This window comes from Trachypithecus francoisi, unplaced genomic scaffold (assembly GCF_009764315.1).
Source record: "Trachypithecus francoisi isolate TF-2019V2 unplaced genomic scaffold, Tfra_2.0 Lachesis_group6, whole genome shotgun sequence".
NCBI lineage: Eukaryota > Metazoa > Chordata > Mammalia > Primates > Cercopithecidae > Trachypithecus > Trachypithecus francoisi.
In genome coordinates this window covers 72,840,368-72,854,185 of record NW_022681471.1, presented here as the reverse complement: position 1 = coordinate 72,854,185, position 13,818 = coordinate 72,840,368, and the positions used below count along the sequence as shown (strand labels likewise).

Sequence of the window (13,818 nt, the reverse complement as noted above, 5' to 3'; positions counted from 1 at the left end):
CTTGGTAACTCTGCAGGTCTGACATCCTGCCCCTTCTTCTGGACAATCTCATTCCTCTTGACTCTGTGATGCTACCCTCTCCTGATTTTCCTCTCACTTTTCTGAAGACTCTTTCACAGGCTTCTCCTCTTCCACTCAACCCTATCTGAAACATAATCCAGGCTTTGTCCTGGGATTTTTTTCTTTCTCTTCCCACTGTTCATGCCCATCACCCTGTCACCCTCCCTCTGGAAGTGGTTTCACCCACTTAGATGCTTATAATTCCTACCTGTATGCTACCAATCCTAAACCTCTATCTCGAGCCCCTATCTCATGTGTCATATTTAAGTATGTAAATATAGTTGCCTGTGAGGAGTCTCATGGATGTCCCACAGGCACCTCCCATTCCACATGTCTAAAACTGAACTCCTCATTCCTCCCTGTTGCTGTTAAACCGGTCCCTCCATCACTGCAGTGAATAATATCAACATCCACCCAGTCACCCAAGACAGAAACTGGGGCATTGTTCTATACTCTTTTTTTTTTTTTTTTTACTCTGACTCCTTTCCCCAATCTCATCAGTCACTGAGACCTGTCAGCCCTAACTTTTCATCTTTCACCTCAGTCTCTTTTCTTTAACCCTACTACCACTATCTTATCTCAGGCCCTCATCATTTTTTTGATTATAACAAGAACTGGTCTCCCTGTCTTCAGTTAGGTATGCTTTCAAGTCATCAACCAATCAGCAGCCAGAGTATTCTTCCTAAACTGTATCTCCTGCTAAGAGCTCTTCCAGAGCTCCTCAGTTTGCACCATGCTGCTTCCTTACGGCCTTTTTGCTCTAGCCTTCCCTCCTTGGCTAGCTTTTCCTCTCCCCACTCTTTACTTGCAATCTGCTTAGCCATACTAAGTGTGCCTCATACTCTCTCATCTAAGTGTCTTTGTGCATTCTGTTCCCTCTGCAGAAGTGCCTTCCCTCTATCTTCATCTAGCTCATTCAATTTTGCGCTCAGTCCCAATTTCATCCCCTTAAAGAAACTTTGTTTAACCGCCTCAATCCCCCAATGCGGAGTAGGTACCCCTTATCTAGTGCTTACCTCTCTTCTACACTAACAATGCCCCAACTATGTATTACAGTCATCTCCTTAACTACCTGACTTCCCCAGTAGACAGCAAGCCAATCAAAGGCAAGAACTGAGTCATATTCATCTTTGAATCCCTAGGCCCCGGCATAGCGCCTGACATGCCATAGGTCCTCACTGAATGCCTGAGTTCTTTCTCCTTTTGGTCTGCCTGGAAACTCCTACTAATATTTCAATTCGCAATTCAGATGTTACCCACCTATGAAACCTCTATTCTCGGTCAAGATCTTTCCGTAAATTCATGCTCACATAGTGGGTTTTCTCTAACATTTATTGATAAAAATTATCAAAGTTACTTCAAGTTGATTTTACAATACCCTTATACCTATAGTAAAATTAACATTTTACTATATTGCTTTATCACATATCTGTCCATCTATCCATTTGTCAATCTATATTCATTTTAAAAACACATTTTAAAGTAAATTGCACAAATTAATATACTTCCTCCTAACTACTTCAGCTTGCATATTATTAACTGGCATTTAATATTTATTTATTTATTTATTTATGTATTTATTTATTTTTTGAGACCGAGTCTTGCTCTGTCTCCCAGGCTAGAGTGCAGTGGCTCAGTCTTGGCTCACTGCAACCTCGGCCTACCAGGTTCAGGCGATTCTTCTGCCTCAGCCTCTCAAGTAGCTGGGACTTCAGATCTGCACCACCACGTCTGGCTAATTTTTGTATTTTTAGTAGAGACAGGGTCTCACCATGTTGACCAGGCTGGTTTTGAACGCCTGACCTCAGGTGATCCGCCTCGGCCTCCCAGAGTCCTGGGATTACAGGCATGAGCCACCATGCCCGACCAATATTTATATTCTTAATATAAGATGTACAATGAAAAGCACAAATTTTAAGTGTATATTAGCCGGGTTTTGACAAATGCACTTACCCAAAAGCCTGTAACCCAAAGCCTCATCAAGATAAAGTTACCTCTTTCTCATAGTGTTTCTTTTCATGTAATTATTTAATTATCTGTTTCCCCCGTTAGACTTTGAGTTCCTTAAAAGCAGAGACCATTTCTTATTTTCCTGCTACATGTGCCCCGCGCTGTGCCTTACACACAGTAGGTATTCTATAACTGTTGTCTGGCTAGAAGAATAAATATGTACTTTATTCCTGGAATATTACTATGTGACTTTACGCATTCTCTTTTCTCACCTTTCACATCCAGAAGTTAGCTTAGCCATGTCATGTTTATGCCTTAAGTGCTTCTGACTTCTATATCCCTCATTCCTTTTCCACTGCTGCAGTTCTCAGAGTGCTGTCATCTGAACCATTAAAATAACCTTCTAAATGTTTTCTTTCTTTTTTTCAAGGTTTTAAGCTTTTTATTTGCATATTTTAAAAATTGTGCATTCTAGTAAATAAAATCATTTGAAAAAAGAAAAGAATGGTAAAGAGTTTTTTAAACACCAGTTTTTTGCTCCCAAGTCCACCTTCCAAATGACCAACAAAGTAATACTTAATATTTATTTTTCTTGAGACAGGGTCTCACTCTGTCGCCTAGGCTGGAGTGCAGTGGTGTGATCACGGCTCACTGCAGCCTCAACCTCCTGGGCTGAAGCCATCCTTGCACCTCAGCCTCCCGAGTATCTGGGACTGTGAGTCTATGCCACTGTCCCCAGCAAATTTTTGTATTTTCTGTAGAGACAGGGTTTTGCAGTGTTGCCCTGGCTGGTTGTGAACTCCTGGACAAAGTAATACTTACAAAATCCGAAGTTGGTCATGTTTCCATCCTCTTTAAAACCTGCTATTTGTTTCCTATTGTCTACAACAGATTTTAATCTGCCTCTTTTAAAAGCATAGGAGCTTTTTTAAAAATAAAACCTTATAACAAATTCTAACATTTGAAATAGATTAAAAAGCATTTTAAATTCATGTAAATGTATAAGTTCAAATGTATAACATTAAGTCAATGTTAAAGCCATAAGAATATTATAGCTATTTTTGTGATCACAATTTCTTTGTTTTTTTCTTAAGACAGAGTCTCACTCTGTCACCCAAGCTGGAGTGCAGTGGCACAATCTTGGCTCACTGCAGCCTTGACCTCCCAGGCTCAAGTGATTCTCCCACCTCAGCTTCCTGAGTAGCTGGGACTACAGGTGCACACCACCACGCCCAGCTAATTTTTGTGTTTTAGGTAGTGGTAGGATTTCGCCACATTGCCCACGCTGGTCTAGAACTCCTGGGCTCAAGCAATCCACCCGCTTTGGCCCCCCAAAGTGCTGGGATTGCAGGCATAAACCACCGTGCCTGGCCATTATTTTTTTAAATTTTTTTATTTCAATAGTTTCAGGGTAGAGGTGGTTTTTGTTTACATAGATAAGTTCTTTAGTGGTGATTTCTGAGATTGTAGTGTGCCCATCACCTGAGGAGTGTATACTATACCCAATATGTAGTCTCTTGTCCCTTACCCCCATCAAACCTCCCCCTGGCCTGAGTCCCCAAAGTCCACTATGTCATTCTTATGGCTCTGTGTCTTTGTAGCTTAGCTCCCACTTATAAGTGAAAACATACAATACTTGGTTTTCCATTCCTGGGTTAATTCATTGACAATAATGGCCTCCAGCTCCATCCAAGTTGCGCAAAAGACATTATTTCATTCCTTTTTATGGCGGAGTAGTATTCAGTGTGTATATTTACCACATTTTCTTTATCCACTGGTTGGTCACTGGGCACCTAGGTTGGTTCCATATTTTTGCAATTGCTAATTGTACTGCTATAAACAATGCATGTGCGTGTCTTTTTCATATAATGACTTCTTTTCCTTTAGGTAGATACCCAGTAGTGGGATTGCTGGATTGAATGGTAGTTCTACTTTTAATTCTTTAAGTAATCTCCATACTGTTTTCCGTAGTGGTTGTACTAATTTACGTTCCCACCAGCAGTGTAAAAGTGTTCCCTTGGCCGGGCGCGGTGGCTCAAGCCTGTAATCCCAGCACTTTGGGAGGCCGAGACGGGCGGATCACGAGGTCAGGAGATCGAGACCATCCTGGCTAACATGGTGAAACCCCGTCTCTACTAAAAAATACAAAAAAAACTAGTCGGGCGACAGGCGGGCGCCTGTAGTCCCAGCTGCTTGGGAGGCTGAGGCAGGCGAAATGGCGTAAACCCAGGAGGCGGAGCTTGCAGTGAGCTGAGACCCGGCCACTGCACTCCAGCCTGGGCGGCAGAGCAAGACTCCGTCTCAAAAAAAAAAAAAAAAAAAAAAAAAGCGTTCCCTTTCCACCACATCCACATAACATCTATTGTTTTTTGACTTTTTAATTATGTGGCCATTCTTGCAGGAGTAACGTGGTATTTCATTGTGGTTTTAATTTTCATTTCCTGACGATTAGTGATGTTGAGCAGTTTTTATGCATTTGTTGGCTGTTTGTATATCTTCTTTTGAGAGGTGTCTGTTCGTGTCCTTTGCCCACTTTTTTGATGGGATTATTTGTTTTTTTCTTGCTGATTTGTTTGAGTTCTTTGTAGATTCTGGATATTAGTCCTTTGTCAGCTGTATAGTTTGTGAAGATTTTCTCCCACTCTATGGGTTGTAACAATCACTTTTCAAAAGAAGACATACACATGACCAACAAGCGTATCAAATAATCCTCAACATCAGTAATCACTAGAGAAATGCAGATCAAAACCACAGTGAGATGCTATCTCACACCAGTCAGAATGGCTATTACTAAAAAGTCAAAAAATAACAGATGCTGGCAAGGTTGTGGAGAAAAGGGAATACTTATCCACTGCTAGTTAGAATGTAAATTAGTTCAGCCATTGTGGAAAGCAGTGTGGTGATTTCTCAAAGAACTTAAAACAGAACTACCATTCGACTCAGCAACCCCATTATTGAATATATACTCTATGTCCTCACCCAAATCTCATCTCAAATTGTAATCTCCATGTGTTAAGGGAGGAACCTGGAGGACAGTGATTGGATTATGGGGGGCAGTTTCCCCATGCTGTTCTCTTGATAGTGAGTGAGTCTCAGGAGATCTGATGGTTTTAAAAGTGGCAGTTTCCTGTGCTTGCACTTCACCTCTCTCTCCTGCCACTTTATGAAGAAGGTGCCTACTTCCCCTTCTGCGATATTGTAATTATTGTTTCCTGAGGCTTTCCCAGCCATGCAGTACTGTGAGTCAATTCAAACTCTTTCCTTCGTAAATTACCCAGTCTTGGGTATGTCTTTATAGCAGTGTGAAAATGGAGTAATACAATATCCAAAGGAAAATAAATCATTCTACCATGAAGACACGTGCACATGTGTGTTCACTGAAGCACTACTCGCAGTAGCAAAGACATGGAATCAACCTAAATACCCATCAACAATAGACCAGATAAAGAAAATGTGGTACACATACACCATGAAAGACTATGAAGCTATAAAATAAAACAAGATCATGTCCTTTGCAGCAACATGGATGAAGCTGGAGGCCATTATCTTAAGTGAATTAACACAGGAACAGAAAACCAATTACGCATGTTCTCACTTGTGAGAACATTAAGAACACATGGACACAAAGAGGGGAACAGCAAACACCATGTCCTACTTGAGGGTGAAGCATGAGAGGAGGGAGAGGATCAAAAATCTACTATTGGGTACTATGCTTATAACCTGGGTGACAAAATAATCTATATACCAAGCCCCTGTAACATGCACACGTACCCCTGAACTGAAAACAAAAGTTAATGAATAAATAAATAAATATGGTTAAAATGGTAAATTTTATGTCATGTATATTCTACCACAATAAAAAATAATATTTAAAACAAAATCCAAATTGTTATTTGTAGAAACTCAAGTATCTCTAGGGCTCCCTGAATTATCCCTAAGGTTCTGAGGAGTACGATTTGAAAACCACAGTCCTATAGGATAAATACAAATACTTGGCCATGACATAAAAGGCCCTTTATGATCTGTTCCCTGGCCTCATTGTTTATCTCTCTCCATCTCATAACTTGCATTGTACTCATATTGAACTACTTGTAATTCCTAAATGTATTGTGTTCTCACACAAACATGTGCCTTGGCATATGCCACTTCCTCTGCCTAGAATGCCCTTAACTCTCTTCTTTCCTACTCTTCCCTCCTCTATTATCATTGTCCTAGTCATCTTTCACATTTCAGCTCTAACTTCAATTCTTCTCTGAAGCTGCCTTTTACCTTCCCAGGCAAAGCTTACCACTCTCTCCTAAGAGAACCCATCTTAACCACACGTATCTCTTCCTCTAACATTGTATTTGCAATTATTTGTTTGTATGTCTCTCTTTCCCTTTAGACTATGAACTCCTTGAGAGTAGGGATTTTGACTTATTCATCTTTGTGTCTCTAATATGTGGCACAATGAATAAAGGATTTGGACGTGTGGGGTGAGAAAAGAGGAAATGTCCAAGATGACTCAGATTTGCTGTTAGTTTGGTGACAGGTTAGATGGTGAGATAATTGAAAGGAACAGTGCTGGAATTGGAATAGGTTTGCATGGAAAGATAAATTCTGTTTTGTTCAATGTTTTTGTGCCATGCCACGTGGGCATAGTCCACTAGAGGGATTCAGTAGGTAGTCATAATACAGATTTGGACGTCAGGAAAGAGTCTGGTTTGAACATATATATTTAGGGAGTCATTATTATATAGGTATTTATTGGCACTCTAGGCATGGATGAGATCCCACAAAGAGAGTGTATGTAATAACAAAAGAGCTTAAGACAGTTCCCAGAGAGTATCAACATTTAATGGGCAAATATAGAAAGCATATCCCATAAAGTAGACTGGGAGATTGAGAATGGAGGACACAGTAGTTGCATGGCTCTGGAAAGGAGACTTGAGAGTCCAGGAGTTCTGTATATCATATAGATTTTCTACCACCCCATCTTTTTCACCCTAAGCTTCTCCTGTTTCTGCAGAACCTGGTGCCAAGTGAACAAATTAGATTCCTTCCCTAGAGCACAGAGATTAAGACTCCATGGACTTTGGAACCATACTGCCTACATTTGCATTCTGACTGCCACTTAGTAGCTGTGTGACTTTGGGCAAGTTACCTAACTTATTTGTGCCTCAACTTTCATATCTGTCAAAACAGGGATAATTATAGTATCTACTTTATAGGACTTGTGAAAATTGAATTAGTTAATATGTATACAGTACCTTGAACAGTACTATAAACATTGTATAAACTTAGCTGTTTTTATCACTATCATTATCATTATTTTCCCTCTGCAAACACTTTAAGTTAAGGCTTATTCCATCTTGCTAAGTCAGTTCTTGCTTCTTAATCTGTACTCTAAAAATATGTTGCAACCTTGTGTCTACTATATTTCCTCTTCTGTGATCTAGTGGGTTAGTACATTTTTTATTCTTTTTAGTGGTGTCTTAGGAGGAACAGGAGAGATATGCTGTTTCCTATGTTTGAGTAGAATTTCCCATAATGCTCTATATGTTCTTTTTATATATGAAGTTATTTGAAAGCCCGTTCCTGTGTAGCTACATTGATATTTTATTAGAATAATTTATGACTAATTATAATTTTATTTTTGAAAGCCTTCTTTTTTTTTTTATTTTCCCTTTTAGACATTCTGTTCCTGGGATCCTAACTATCTTTTTTCCTGAATTTTGAAGGTTATTTTCTTAAAGTCTGGGACACTGATGGCTGACTGTGCTCCTTGGTATCCTTCAATCAGATTCCCATCTTTTTACTTCTATAATCAATTCTTCCTTGTGTGTCAACTTGAAGGCCAAAACAGCCATTTTATTCTTCACTCGTAGTATCTTTTGGGTAAATAAACAGTCAGCAGAGTAGATAAGGGATTTATCAAGTACTCTGCTTTCAGCCTCATGTGACTTAGTAAGTATTCAGATTATCCAAGTTTTTCTACTATGTTAATAATAACTTAAATATAGATAACCCTTTACAAATCACATTTGAGTTTTATCCCAGTCCCATTAGGTAAGATCGGTATTATCCCTGTTTTATGGACAAAAGAAAGTTTCAGTGGCTAGTTCAGTATTATACACATTGGTAAGTGGCAGAGGCAGAATTTTAACTAAGATTCTCTCTCCTAATCAAGTGCCTTTCCTGCTGTATCCCCTATCACTGATTGCCTCTATACGTTTTGTGATCCATTTCAGTAACAATCATTCGCTTTCTGTTTGACCAGGCAGACCATCTATCATAGCATACTTCTGTTTTTCACCCTCATTTACTCAGCCATGCTACCTGCTTTAGGCCCATACATATTTTCTTCACACATAGAGCAGGGTTTCCCAGCTGTGGCACCGTTAATATTTTGGATCAAATAATTGTTTACAGAGAAGGAGGCTGTCCTGTGCATTGTAGGATGTTTTACAACATCTTTGGCCTTTACCCACTGGACGCCAGTAGCACACATACCCCACTCCTAAGTTCCAGAATGTCTCCAGAGATTGCCAGATGTCCTCTGTGAAGCAGAATTGCCTCCAGTTGAGAACCACTGCATATAGATCTACTTCATTTCTCTCCTGCCTCATTTTTCTTTTTTCTTACAAATATGCTTTTCTATTCCAGCTGTAAAACTATTGTAATGTGCTCCATGATAGCTGTGAAGTTATATTTCTCTTTTAAAGTTAAAATCTCTCCTTTATTATTTATTTGTTGCCATAGTGAACAAATACCCAAAGGTATTGAGTAGCATTTTTGACTCTTCTTACTTGATCTGTTCTCATTCTTCCGAAGAAAACTACTTCATTTTTCTTCATAGCTGTCCTTAATCAGAACTTTTAAGTCTCTGCAAATATGTTCTTCCCCATCTTTGTGATATATACTCCGTCTTTGTCAATAATTTATCATTTTAATGTCTTAACAAGAGGAAATCAAATCCTGTTTTGTGGTGATTTATTTCTAGAGAAACATTCATGTCTCTTAGCTCTTTTCTATTCTTGAGCCCCAACTCTCATTTGAAGAAGAAGAAAAAAAAAAAACACCCACTTTATCCTTAAATCTATGGTTCTTGCTTGGATCATTGCCATAGATTCTTCTCAGGGTTCATCCGGAATTTTGTTTTGTTCCTATATGAAACTATAGATGGAAGTTTTGCTCAGCAGCTTTGAAAAACCTCAGCATCTCTCCTTTACATCTAGTTGGGATATGGGCCAATAAAATAACACAATGTTTTGTTTGGCTAAAAAGGGAAGGAAAAGACAAGAATGGACTACACAGGATTTATTACAGGTATTAGCAGGCAGGTTTGATAAATCTCAGCAGGCTTTCCTTCACATCCTAGAGAGGATAAACGGTACCCATTCTGGTTGGTAATAAGAGGAAAACAAAGGGATAATTGAGAAAATTATTTTTGTTTTAGATTAGAGAGATTTGGCCGTGCGCGGTGGCTCAAGCCTGTAATCCCAGCACTTTGGGAGGCCGAGACGGGCGGATCACGAGGTCAGGAGATCGAGACCATCCTGGCTAACACGGTGAAACCCCGTCTCTACTAAAAATACAAAAACTAGCCGGGCGAGATGGCGGGCGCCTGTAGTCCCAGCTACTCGGGAGGCTGAGGCAGGAGAATGGCGTAAACCCGGGAGGCGGAGCTTGCAGTGAGCTGAGATCCGGCCACTGCACTCCAGTCCGGGCAACAGAGCGGACTCCGCCTCAAAAAAAAAAAAAAGATTAGAGAGATTTGAGCGTGAGTATAGGCTAAAAAGAAGGAATTAGTGAAGGAAAAAAATAAGTGGAAGATCTAAGAGAGAGGGAGAAGATAAGGGATCAGGGTCCCAGAGGAAATGGAGGGAATAGAAACAGAGGCAGAAGGCAGGACCTTGAAAACAAGGCAGCTATTTCCACTGAAACAAGGGGCAAGATGAAGGAATAAGTAATAGCAAAAGAATGAATGTGAGGTGAGGAGAGGGGAGGTTGGGGAGCCCTTGTTGATAACTTTCATCTCTATAAAGTATTTGGTGAAATCATCTACCATTAGAAAGTGAAGATAGGTTTATATTCTTTAAAATGATGAGTCTGTATATAGCTGCCATGGTGAATTAGATTTGTTAGATTAGAAGTTAGTAAAGTAGGAATGAGGAAGAAGAGATGATCAATTGACCAAGGGTTCAGCTAAGGTTAGGTAGCATGTTTATAGTGGATCTCATCTGTTTGGTTATGCTGTTTCTTCAGTATTGCAGCCTACAAATAAACATACACACACACAGTTGGTTTAACCTGTGGTTGAGAATTGACATGGTGAGAATGGTAGAAGATCGTCTGTCCAGTGAGTTCTTAGGAAAACGTAATTGAAATGATCAACCATAGGGTTCAGAGCAAGAGTTGAAGGTCCAGAAGAGACTGATCTACTGACAGTATTAGAAAGTGTCAGTAAATTGGTAGTCCAAAAAAAGGGTGAAGAACAGGATCCAAAGAAATGGAAGGATAGTAGGATGCAGTCAGGAATTTCGAGTTCGGGATCTCATAAATATAATTGTTTCATGTTATAAGGGATTCCAAAGGATGGCTATATAAAAGATAGAGTAGAGCTAACAATAAGATACCATTTATCCTAGTCCATTTGTGCTGCTATAACAAAACACCTTAGACTGAGTAATTCAGAAACAATATAAATTTATTTCTCACAATTCTGGAGGCGAGAAGTCCAGGGTCATGGTGCCAGTAGAATCAATGACTGGTGAGGACAGACATCCTGGCAGCCTCACATGGCAGATGGGGGAAAGGGATAAAGGGTGTGTCCACACTTGGCAGAAGGGACAGAAGGGCAAAAGCAACTAGCTAATTCTCTCCAGTCTTCCTATCAGGCACCAATCCCATCCATGAAGGTAGACATTTCGTGGCCTAATGATCTCCTAAAAGTCCTACCTCCTAATACTATTGCATTGGGGGCTAAGTTTCAACATGATTTTGGAGGAGACGCAAACATTCAAACCATAGCATGATTTATTTATCATTTAACTTTGCTTCATATGTAGAATCTTAATTAATTCCCTACCACAACCCAATAAAGTTGTCTCATTTTATGAAAGAACTTAACCCAAGATCATATAACTAGTCAGTGACAGAGCCAGGATTGTAACCTGTCTATTTGATACCAACTGCACTTAACCATTATACGATATGGCTTTTCCACAGTAAGGCTAATAATGGGAAGCCAGTTGCTTTAGCAGGACTTCAGAGGTTATTACAATGTTTAAGAAGCAAACCTCAGAATTAAACAAACTGGAAAATAATCTTTATCTTTTTTAAAGCTACAGTAGGAAAGGTATTTCAGTATGGTATAATGAAAAGAGCATAGGACTTGACTGAAATCTTGAAATGGAATCTCAGGCCTACCACTTACTAGCTGTTTGACCTTAGGCAGGTCATTTAACCTCTGAGCTTCTTTCTTTATCTGTAAAATGAGAATGATAATGAAAATAATGATGATGATATGTTAAAAAAAAAAAAACCCTGTTCATCCAATTTCACAGCATTAATTTAAAGATTATCATAATGGATATAAAAAGTAAATAACTATACAGATGGTTGTCGTGGTGATAGTTATTTATCTGTCTGCTTTGTTTCCATGGGAAAGGGCAAGAAGTGCTAGTGGACTCAATCGTACATATCCAACATTTAGACCTTTGTCCTTTACTTAAAGAGGCACTCCAAAAGTGAACAACATTAAGAAGTTTTCTCAAGATTGATGACTCAATATTTTTTTAAGTCTAATGACATATTATATTTTCAATATACCAGTGATGCATACATTTATTATTTTTTTATTATACTTTAAGTTCTAGGGTACATGTGCACAACATGCAGGTTTGTTATATATGTATACATGTGCCATGTTGGTGTGCTGTACCCATTAACTTGTCATTTACATTAGGTATATCTCCTAATGCTATCCTTCCCACCTCCCCCCAGCCACGACAGGCCCTGGTGTGTGATGTTCCCCTTCCTGTGTCCAAGCGTTCTCATTATTCAATTCCCACCTATGAGTGAGAACATGCGGTGTCTGGTTTTTTGTCCTTGTGATAGTTTGCTCAGAATGATGGTTTCCAGCTTCATCCATGTCCCTACAAAGGACATGAACTCATCCTTTTTTATGACTGCATAGTATTCCATGGTGTATATGTGCCACATTTTCTTAATCCAGTCTATCATTGATGGACATTTGAGTTGGTTCCAAGTCTTTGCTATTGTGAATAGTGCCACAGTAAACATACGTGTGCATGTGTCTTTGTATGCAGCATGATTTATAATCCTTTGGGTATATACCCAGTAATGGGATCGCTGGGTCAAATAGTATTTCTAGTTCTAGATCCTTGAGGAATCGCCACACTGTCTTCCACAATGGTTGAACTAGTTTACAATCCCATCAACAGTGTAAAAGTGTTCCTATTTCTCCACATCCTCTCCAGCACATGTTGTTTCCTGACTTTTTAATGATCGCCGTTCTAACTGGTGTGAGATGGTATCTCATTGTGGTTTTGATTCTCTGATGGCCAGTGATGATGAGCATTTTTTCATGTGCCGGCTGCATAAATGTCTTCTTTTGAGAAGTGTCCATTCATATCCTTCGCCTACTTTTTGATGGGGTTGTTTGTTTTTTTCTTGTAAATTTGTTTGAGTTCTTTGTAGATTCTGGATATTAGCCCTTTGTGAGATGAGTAGATCGCAAAAATTTTCTCCCATTCTGTAGGTTGCGTGTTCACTCTGATGGTAGTTTCTTTTGCTATGCAGCTCTTTAGTTTAATTAGATCCCATTTGTCAATTTTGACTTTTGTTGCCATTGCTTTTGGTGTTTTAGACATGAAATCCTTGCCCATGCCTATGTCCTGAATGGTATTGCCTAGGTTTTCTTCTAGGGTTTTTATGGTTTTAGGTCTAACATTTAAGTCTCTAATCCATCTTGAATTGATTTTTGTATAAAGTGTAAGGAAGGGATCCAGTTTCAGCTTTCTACATATGGCTAGCCAGTTTTCCCAGCACCATTTATTAAATAGAGAATCCTTCCTCCATTTCTTGTTTTTGTCAAGTTTGTCAAAGATCAGATGGTTGTAGATGTGTGGTATTATTTCTGAGGGCTCTGTTCTGTCTGTTTTGGTACCAGTACCATGCTGTTTTGGTTACTATAGCCTTGTAGTATCGTTTGAAGTCAGGTATCGTGATGCCTCCAGCTTTGTTCTTTTGGCTTAGGATTGTCTTGGCAATGCGGGCTCTTTTTTGGTTCCATATGAACTTTAAAGTAGTTTTTTCCAATTCTGTGAAGAAAGTCATTGGTAGCTTGATGGGGATGGCATTGAATCTATAAATTACCTTGGGCAGTATGGCCATTTTCACAATATTGATTCCATGAGCATGGAATGTTCTTCCATTTGTTTGTGTCCTCTTTTATTTCGTTGAGCAGTGGCCCCTTGTAAGATGGATGCCTAGGTATTTTATTATCTTTGAAGCAATTGTGAATGGAAGTTCACTCATGATTTGGCTCTCTGTTTGTCTGTTATTGGTGTATAAGAATGCTTGTGATTTTTGCACATTGATTTTGTATCCTGAGACTTTGCTGAAGTTGCTTATCAGCTTAAGGAGATTTTGGGCTGAGACGATGGGGTTTTCTAAATATACAATCATGTCATCTGCAAGCAGGGACAATGTGACTTCCTCTTTTCCTAATTGAATACCCTTCATTTCTTTCTCCTGCCTGATCGCCCTGGCCAGAACTTCCAACACTATGTTGAATAGGAG

General features: G+C 39.3%; 1 protein-coding gene across 1 annotated transcript in view; it reads left to right on the top strand.

The window, feature by feature from the left end:
• Positions 1-13,818, top strand: part of LOC117077743 (chromosome-associated kinesin KIF4A) — an 84,695-nt gene that overhangs the window by 33,242 nt on the left and 37,635 nt on the right. The window lies entirely within an intron of this gene.